The sequence below is a fragment of the Seriola aureovittata genome, chromosome 10, assembly GCF_021018895.1.
Source record: "Seriola aureovittata isolate HTS-2021-v1 ecotype China chromosome 10, ASM2101889v1, whole genome shotgun sequence".
Lineage (NCBI taxonomy): Eukaryota > Metazoa > Chordata > Actinopteri > Carangiformes > Carangidae > Seriola > Seriola aureovittata.
The window spans coordinates 24,023,152-24,034,076 of record NC_079373.1 but is presented as its reverse complement, the minus strand read 5'-3'; positions in this window follow the sequence as shown (position 1 = coordinate 24,034,076).

Sequence of the window (10,925 nt, the reverse complement as noted above, 5' to 3'; positions counted from 1 at the left end):
ATGGGACATGACTGGTATCATTCAGACTGGAAAGAGCGTGACTCTTTGAGTACAGGGTGATGGATGCAGGCATTTCAACCATGAAGGTTCAGCTCAAACTTTGTTTCTTAAAGTGTTATTTGATATACTTATCTCGTAGTTCTTTGCTGATTATTCAGCTGAGAAGTCAATCTTTGTTTTTTCTTAGCTTATGAGTTAAGACTCTGAGATGCAAGTAGAAAGCCCTGAAAATTTGCAGTTGGACTTCTTGGATTATTTTCTTTGTTTTATAAGAAAACTGTGCGTCTCTACTTGACTTTTCTATGTTATTTACATTGTGTTACAGCTGCTTAATACTGATTTTACAGTGACCTAATGGAATTTAATGGCATTTCCTGTTGAGGTCCTCTGTGGTTATTTGTGGGATATTTATAACTCATAGTCACTGTGAACAATTTTGGAGCAGTGATGTTATATCCAGGCCTCCTGCTCTACCACTTTAACATCAAGACAAAGTAGAAACAGTGTGCATGCCTTTAAATTACAGGCTGAAACAATATGACATCAATCTCTTTAAGTCAAATCACTCAGAAAAAAATGTGTTCAGCATTACAAAGTGTATCATCAGTCTGTTTTTTTTCTTTGTTTTTTTTTTTTTTTTTTTTTTTTTACAGCTTGTTGAAATTAAAAGCAACTTTCAGCTTCATCAGTCCTGAATCATGATCAAAACCTCTCCCTGGGGCCGCGTGGCACAGAGCGAAATGAAACAATGCGATCCTCAGGCTCGGCTGCTGCCTCTCAGTGTGGGTGCTTTTGGAGCGAGACACGGAAGCTTGTTTGAGTATTTGCCCAGAAGCAAAGAACCAAACACTCTCTGAAACATGCCAGAACAATGGTATGGTGATCATATCACTGAGTTCAATGGCCTGCCTAAAGTTTTGTTTTAAACTGCTGAGCACATGATCACACTGTCAGCATGTTGACAGATGACATTTATTGATGGAGGAAAGTGCATTAAAATTTTACAATCCAGGCTGTTAAAAGTGAAAAGTTTGGAGGCACTTGAATAAATTCAAAGTAAACATCATGTGCTAATGGGCTTATTCTGCCAATAAAACATATACAGACCGCTTTAAAAGGTTTGGAGACAGGACCGCAGCGAGGCAGTCTGGGAGGGAAATTAATGTGACGGATGTCAAAGGTTCCATGTATAATTAGTGTAAACATTTCGCCTCAGTCTTCGCTCCTTTTTCTTTTTTTTCCTGAAAACTACTCAGACTCTCGTCATCATACAGATGTTGGTTTTATCTATACCGTCTACTAAAAGTTACATTTTTATGCAACAACGATTTACGATGTACGGCAACTTGTAGTTCTCACGCCGAGGGAAGTTGACAATCTAACAAAGCAGTGAAATTTGTAGACAGGATGTCGGGGTGGATGGAAGGATAATGTGCTCCAGGAAACCTTTTTTTTTTTTTTGATCTGCCAACTTTTCCACCTCTGTTAATCATCAAAACCTTCAGTTTTTATTTCTGTATTTTTTTTATTTTTTGTTAATTCCACTTGTTTTTTCTACACAAAATAGAAAATGCTAATGATAACAGATGTAGCTAAATGTAGCCACAAAATCCCTTTTATTTATCCGATAGTTGTCTTAGTCAAATTCTTCGTACAGTAAACACCATCCATCTGACACTGTCCCCAATAGAAAAGCTAAGGCAGTAATTGTTTGTTGCCTAAAACAACTTCAAATTTAATGTTTCTGACAAGTGACTTCTTGTGACTGTTGCCTCTCACAATCAGAAGGAGAAGTAGGTGGGTGGGTAAAAAAACCCTGAAAAAACAGTGACATGAAGGACTTGTCCACCCCAGTTATATACAAAAGACTGGAGCCACACTTTTACACAGGCCCTATAGCACTATTATTTTACCATTAACATAAAATCTGATCAGTATTGTAAATAGTCAAATAAACACAAGCAAAAAGTGTTTTTTTTTACTTGGGTGTCTATGATGTTTTTCTTTTGAGGATTTATATTTACACAAGCGTTTGGCAGGGGAGCACCCTGTGCCTTGAGGGAGGAACAATCTGGTTTTGTGGTCAGTGGCTCTTGTGAATCTGTGACATGTAAAGAGCTTCAAGCATAGCTGTGTCACAACCTGCTTGTCAGGGGCTCTTCAGAGAAGAATGGTGTGTGTGTGTGTGTGTGTGTGTGTGTGTGTGTGTGTGTGTGTCTGTGGTGATTGAGTGCAGACGATCTGCACGTATTTCATGCTGAACTTTCAAAAGCTTTTGTGGCGTGGGTGCAGAATTTGCACAACACCTTGGACTCTTTACAGAGAAATAATAGGATTAACAATCAGAGACGTAGTTGTTTACTGAATGACCACCACCTAAATTGAGAAACAAAGAGCATGCGCCTCTCACGTAGAGCAGCAGTCTGAGAGCCATAATTACATAATGTGCTTATTTTGCAAATCTGTCTGTAAAATACTACGCCTCTGCAGATATTTATCAATGAATGTAATCAAGACTAGCAAGAAACTGGATTTCCGGTACTTACAATATGAGCCCCACGAGGAATGTCTGGAGAATCTGGCGACTATATCGACATCAAAGCTGCATTAATTGATTTTTGGGTGCCAGAAAAAAACTAAACGAGCAACTATAGACACGTAGCCCTGACACATTATCATCTGAAAGTGGTTTACTTGAACAACTTTCACAACTTTTTAGAAAAATATGTGGCTTTTTAGCTGCTTGTTGTTTCACTTTCTTTGTAAGTTGCTGACATTGTCTGTGTGACAGGTAGCGTATGAGTATATCTGATAAGAGTACTGAGATTGAACCACACCATAAATGGGCTATGAAATCAAGAGACTAAAAAAGCTTTATATATATATATATATATATATATATATATATATATATATAGATATTTGTCACTAGATGTTTTGTGGCAAAGAGAGGGAGATGGCTTGCAACCAAGGTCCCCAGCCAGATTTAAAAAAGAGGCTTTGTGGCTATGATGTATGCATTTTAGACCAGAGCTAGACAGTGACGGAACAATCTAATGTCAACATAAAAAAGGCCACAGTAACATAACCATTTTACGTAAACATAAAATATACATTTACATTTAGCTATACATTGGCAGACGCTTTCATTCAAAGTGACTTACACGTGACAGCAGTGCAGCAATAAGCACATGGAGATCAGGTAAATGAGTGCACCGTGAGTGCATAGTTGGATGTCGTCTGTATAGCGGCGATACGAGAAGCTGGGGTGTAGTAAGTAAAATTTGTTGACATATAATTCATTAATGTCCATTCTGAAATGAGTCATTCTGCAGAGCTCTTCTACCATTTGAGTTCCTTTGGATTTTGACTGAGTGTTATTTCTGATAAAAACATTACACATTAGAGCTACTCTGAAGACTGAGACTTTGAATACTACCCTCCATTGCAACATGCTCCATTGCTTTTCACCCCCACTACCTCCATCAGTCTGAGCAACTGCAATCGAATGCACAATTTATCAGTGTCGACAGTTGTGACTAATATATGAGCCCTGAGGTTTGCACATTCCTTCAGATTAAATTCTTGAAAACACAACTTCAAATGTCGATTAATGGCAAGCATCAATGCACAGGTTTTGAAATGCTTACTATACTGTAATGCAAAACTGTACAGAATTGGGTACTGATCTGACCACATCTTAAGCAATCTAGCCATGTAGTCCTCTTTTTCCTGCCTGCTCTGTTATAACCATCACAAGAACAATTCTGTCATTACAGAGCAGGCAGGAAAAAGAGGATTACAAGGCTGGATTGCTAAAGATGTGGTCAGACCAGATTTCGCTCCCGATTAATTTCTTTTAGAACCAGGGCCAAATATATTATTCTCCTGTTGTAAACTGACTGGGTCTCCTTCACTTGCATTGCAACTATGCATTGTTCTGACGAATTTTGTGGATATGCATGTCCATCAAGTTTGAGAGAAACATTATTCATGTATCTACAGTGACAGAGGTTAATAACAATACAGTGAGTTAAGAAGTCGTATAATTTACAACTCACTGACTACAACAGTTTATGCAGTGTTTGGCTTGCTTGCCATCACAACACATTTTGCCAGGTGAAATCGGGTCTGACTGCACCTTAAGGCTGGGGTGATTTAACAGCATTTGGAAGAGAACAATAGCTAAAAGGTAAAGCTGATTCTGGCATTGGGAGCAGATGTGCAGGTGGGTGTGGGTGCAGTTCACACTGAGGTCACCGGCAAATTACAGGACTAAAAGGCTACAAAAGAGTTGGCTGTTGCTGAGACGTATACCTGTTAGGGTTAAGGCTAAAATTACATTTTATTGCATGATTATATTCATTATCAATTACAGTTATTTTAGGGGAATATGTACACCTGTTCTTGGGCAAAATGACACTGTATTTTATAAATCTTTTTTATTATTTTAGATCGTGTTGTTGGCTGTGGTTGCTTGTTCTGCTGAGGTTGTTTTTCTTTTGTTTTGTTTCCCTGTTCTTAACGAGGGTTGCGCTCCCCAATTTTGTTGTTTTTTGTACAAAAATAATAGAGTCACTCTCGCTAGATAGCTAACATTAGCATTAACAGCTATTTACTAACCAGTTTAGAAAAAACGTTCCAAGTTCAGAATCAAACTTCATTTTTACTCACCAAGAGCTGTCTTCAGAGGTGGACAGCAACACCAGTTTTCAACACTTTTCATCTACTTAAGTTAGCATGCTAACTAGCTAGCCCCAGCCCAGTCAACCTGTCTCACAGTACTACTACTAGTACTACAAAGTGAAAATCCATAACCTATGTAGATTTGCTGGAATTATTTTTTTTTTTTTTCATAAATTATGTAACATGAAATATATCAATATTCAATGGCTTCTTATTGCTAATTTTCCACCTGACAGCTAACAAGGTTGTACAATTCTCTGAGGGCATTTACAGTATTCACTGGCAACTCTATCTGCTCTGCTAATGCATCAATCAGGATTAATTCATGAGTACACACTAAGTGGAAATACCTGAGGTCTGAGTCAGGATGGCTGACAATGTGTCGCTTCTTATTTTGCACTCTCCAAGATGTGAAATCTCAGCAGGTTCTGTAGGAATAGCAAGAATTTTGAGGGAAAGCATTACAAAGTGCAAACATGAAATGAAGAAGATGCTCTCACAATGAAAGATAGAGCCGAACTCAACCCATTCGGTGTGACCATTCCTATAGATATAGCTTTTCTAGGATGCCTAGATTTATGATTACTGTTATCTGACTGTACCCAAATGTACAGATGCATTTTACTGGATATCTATAAGCCAATCACAGTGTTTTTCATTATCTAAAGTAGAGCCACACCCCCCTTTTCAGCAAGAATGGCAAGTTTATTGCACGTCTTAATTTGTTAATATGTATATAATGTTACTTTAAATTTTGTACAAAGTAAACATGAGATGTAGTATCACTTGTCAAAGTATCATGTGAAAATGTGAACAGAAAAAATAACACATAATAAAGTATTCTATTCATTTATTTTTATGGATTTTTGATTTGAGTGCATTTATAGTAGAAATCCACTATTACAACATTTTTTTGTGTTTGGCACAGAGTTGGTGTCTGACTTTTTTCCTCATACTAGAGCTGCAAGGCGAGGCAAGTTTATTTATATAGTGCCAACTGCTTTACAGAGGCACGGAAAAACATTAAAATAGAACAGACTCATATCAAACAGAATCCGCCCAATTAGGATTCAGGTAACTCTCAACAGCGGCTGGCAATATGATACACAGCCACACTCCGCTGCCTCAGGGAAATAAAGTCTTTAAAGGCCCCTCATATCCCAGTTCATTCATAAACACAGTTCACTTCTTTTGAGCCTTATATTATGTTATAACTGACAATGTTTTGGAAGTTGTGCGTAAACCTAACAGACGATACACAAATTTTTGTTTTAATATTCAACATTTCAAAATGAAAAAAAATTGACTTGGTGTGCAAAGGCCTGCACTAGAGGCGGGGTCATTGTACCACATTTACTGGGAACTAGTTATATTCTCCTAGTCCTCAGAGGTTCCTGTTTTAAGTTCACCCAAAGCCCTACTGTTTTTTTCTCAGACTTAGGATGAATGCCAACAAGAGATAAAAAAGCCAGACAGGGCTGCACCGTAAGAAGTCACTGACTCGGGGGGGAAGGGAAAGCCAAGCAGGAATTAATCTGCAAACGAATAATTTTTCTGATCTTCAATCATGATTTAATGATCTCTGTGGGACCGCACCTACATGTTTCCAAACTCAAATAGATTCACTTTTGTGTATTTTTGCTGTTTACCTGGTTTGCATAAGGTTTGCACACACTGGATGTCTAATTTTAACTGCTTACACAGATACTAAGCTCGGAAAGCATTGTGACAAGTTGTTGGCATAAGTAAATTAAGACTGTTACTCAAGACGCAGCCACCAGCAGTAGTTCAAGTCTTGCAGGGCCTCTGCCTTCCAGCAAAATAAATTACCACCCTACAATTAATTCATTAATTTTAGACATTTTTAGACATTAATTTGAGCTTAATTTACATTCCAACATTGTTCCTGTGAAAACAAAGTTTAGAAAGGAAAAGATGGGAATGAAGCCATACTATAATGATGCCAGATTATAACCTACTTTCTCTTGTCAACAGGAAGTGGAACTGTCACTGTGTGACCAATACTAGACAAGCAGCAAGATTAACTGCACAGAAATAAACCACACTACCTTCACAGACCTGAAATTCCGACTCAGCGATAGTGTGCAAACCTATAATTGGCCCCTAGAGGATTGAGCATTTATGTGCATAACTGCAATTGGATTATTAAGTGGCTAAATGAACCAGTTTTAATTAGCTTGAAGCAATACTCTGCTGTTGGTGTAATTGGATTATCTTGAATTACGGCGACTTAAACAAGAATAGTCATGAATATTCCAAAGATTGCATGGGAATTATCTATTTATTGTGAAGCAGCAGTGGCTGTTAAATATGGCTCAGGGCTGCAATCCTAACTTGTTTTACCTCCACACCCGGAAGGAGGTTAGAGAGGGACTTGGATATTTGAATACCTGGAATGGTTTTGGACTGACTTGGACAGGTGAATGAATAATACCATCTTTTGCCGCAGCCACTGCCAGTAAATGTCAGTTGTAAAATAAGACAGACTGGACTACAGTGGATGGACACAATTAAAGCAACATCAGCACAATAAAATGCAATTAACTGCAATAATAATTATAATTCTTGCAACAAATAGCACCAGGTCTGTGCCAGGCAGGTGCTGAATAGGGTTGGGTATCAAGTCCTGGTTTGGATTCTCTTCATAATATTTGAGTAAGAAAAACACTCCAAATATTTTTATATAAATATTTTCGACAGGTTCAGATGGTTGTTTGTCATATATAATTATAATTATAATTATAATCATAATTTAAATATTTTGAGATATATGGAAGTAAGACAAATCAGGTTGTCTCGCACTATTTGAATGTTCAGTTTCATGTTTGTTTTACTTGCTGAATTCTTGCATGAAACGATTTGTCAAGTTATTAGACGTATTGTTCCTTTTTCATGAAAATATTCTCATGCAGTGATTGCATTTAGTTTTAAATGATCATAGTCTTGTGCAATACTTTGTCACTTTGATGTTTCCATCATCTCATTTCCACATGTTCAGTATGAGGATGAATTATTTTCAAGTTTTCCAGAGTCTGTCATACGCCATCTGCCCACTAGTTGCCCTCAGTGAGTTTCTTTCCTCCAGATATCACCTGACAGGATCACCTGCCTGCTCAGCTGTATCCAGTTCCCTCATTAAAGTGCTTCCTACAGGGCGCTCTTCAGCAATAATGGCCCAAATTGTTGATGGTGACAAGATGCTTGTAGTTTTCCAGTCATTTTTGGCTGGTTTATTTTACCTGCCTGACAAGTTTGTGGTTTCATGAATTGTTGTACAATCTACCTTGATTCTGCCCGGCAACCCAACAACTGTCTTCAGACTTGTTTGCTGTTTCCTATTTCTGTTCAATTCTGATTGGTAGGTAGAAATATGTGGCATTACACTAACAAGAGGCACACAAAAAAACAGGAAAACTTAAATGTCACTTAATCTCACTTCTCACTTATTGCTTGTCTGGATGTTGATTCAGGCCAGTGACGCACTGTGGTGTTCTGATCTGATATTTCCTGTTTGCATAACTTTTATAATTTACCTCTGAAAACGTAGTTTCACATTGCAAGTATTTCTTTATACTAAGTAAGCATCAATAAGTTTGGAAAATTACGTCATGAAAATAAAGCTATATAGCCAATGATAGTTAATAACCATCAGTGGCTGTACAGAAATAATAGTTGGAATTCATAATTTGTGTTCAATTGAGTTAAATAATAACATTACATTATGAATATTACATACATATTACATGAGTTTATTATCAATTTTGTATCTCACAAAGCTGCTGATGTAAAATACAGTGTTAAAGTTATAATCTTTTAAATTTAGATCATATCAATTATTGATCTTGCTTCAGCCATTTAACATATTTATACTTATTAGTTACATCTTTTCTGTGGCAGTTTATATTATCAGTTGTCTGTTGTGAAATAATTTTTAAAGATTAAAAATGATTTCATAGAAGAAGAACATGTCTTCAGCTGACAAACTCCACGGTTACACAGATGCTGTTTTGTTTGTTGGGTGATCAAAACATAGTGTTTCCAGTTTCATGAATGAATATTTAATTTATAATTTTTAACCAAGTGAACCTCTGTCTCAGTTTTTCCAGTCATGAGTTCAAAATTTTGCAGTGTCCTTTCATTGCGCTGATCAAACTGATCTTGTTTCATAATGTGTGTAACTGATATATAATTTCTTGGCTCTTTTTTAGAATTTCAAATGAATTAGGAAGAACTTATTAATACTGTTGAGCTCTCATGGCTGATTCGCATCTCCAGTATCATGCAGAGGTCAGGGCAGTGGCTGTGGACTGGCAGAGGAAGAAGAAGAAGATAACGAGAAAAAGCAGGAAAACTAGGAAAATGATGCTCAAGTCTTGTGGGTGACCCGAAAATCATTTGGTGAAGCAAAAACACTTTATGACTGCACAGCAAGTCATGTGGGCGTCCGTGCTTCCTTGTCAATGATCAAGAGAAGATTTCAGAACCACAACCTCAGAGAATTGACTGCACGATACAGATCCCCTGGTGAGCCTGAAAATCTGAGAGGGCTGGTTGCCTGTTTGAACAAAAATCAACCTTTATTAAAACTGTATTACAGGAAAATGTGGAGAGAAAAAAAAGGAACAACAAATGACCCAAAGCCACCACCTCATCTGTCAAACATGGTGCTGGTTCTGTTGTGGCCCATTGGAACTGACACATTGGCATTTATTGATGATTTCACTGCCGATGGAAGCAACAGGATGAAGGTCTACAGGAGCATTCAGTGAGCTCAGATTCATCCAAATGCATCAAAACACGTTGGACATTTCATCATTCAGCTCAACAATGATCCTAAATATATGGTCAATACCAAACACAGAAATGTGCCACCAGTACTTGCTTCCTAACTAACCAGTTGGGATTAGCAATCTCAAACATTAGCAAATAAGACAAAACGATACTGACCTATTGGCAAAGCTAATCTTTCCCACTTATCAAGCAGAAACAGAGCAAACTATGCTTCCGTCTTCATGCCTTTCAACCTTTGGAGGTCTCTCCATCAAAGTTGGATTGACTATTGCAACTATGGGGACAAATCCCAGTAAGCCACCATAGGTGTACCGTCAAAACATCCATAAAGTTTTTAAAGTTTTTACAAGTCCTATCTGTCTCTGTCCCAGCCATCTCATTGTGCCTGTCATTTGGGGTGTGGGTCAGTGGCAGTGGACAAGTCCACGTTTGAATTTCTTTGTGTGTGACCATGCAGTCTCCAACTCTGGAGAGTCTTACAATCTGACCATAATATCAATTTTTGTTCTTCTAACCTTCTCTGATCTGATCTTCATCATTGGATTACTGTCTGCTGCCACTGTGCTTATGACAGTTTATGATGATTTACTGAAAGACTGTCAGTGAATGCATGATGATTTTATGTATAAAAACATGAGCGGAAATGTGTACCTTAGTATTGCCTCATTTAATCATTCATGCATGCATGTTGTGATGTAATTTATTTCTGCAGACCCTTTGCAGGTTGTTGTTATTACAATAAAATACCTATGCCAAAGATTTCAAATTTATTAATGTAATATAAAGACACAACAATAAAACTGAAACAAAAAATTTAGAGCTGGAATCTGTAATGTTGAAGTGTCAAAAAAACACACACCTGGGCACACTTGTCGTGACTAGAAACGCTATTGTGAAATTTTTTGGTAATCAGCTCATCAGGCTGCACTTGAATTTCATTGAAAACAAAGCCAAGATCAACATTTTGTGTTTTCATGTCCCCAATGTACCTGTGAAGCCCAGTATCATCCCAGCCCAGTATCACCATAGACATGCCACGACAACTTGCTAAATACTTTAAGTAAAAGGTCGTGAGAATAGATAGATCACTCCTCTTTCCTGTAATCCCTGCACATTGGCATCAGTTCAGAGTTTTTTTAGCCTGCATGCCCTATCTCTATTTACCCACAGTTCTACCTGTCAGTCTAGTTTACAATGCTGAAGGTATCAATGACAACAGGTTGTTTGGTGATTGCCATGCCTGTGTTGATTAACTTTTGAAAATCAATTTTAACGTTTTTGTAAAGAGGCCCCGCCAGATAGCAAAATTATTTTGGTGAGTATACCTGGGCCATATACAGTACAGTTCTTTAGCCCAAGTGCGGCCGACATAAAACATGACTATCAGATGCAATTTTCACATCTGGACCAATCCCAGTGCACATATA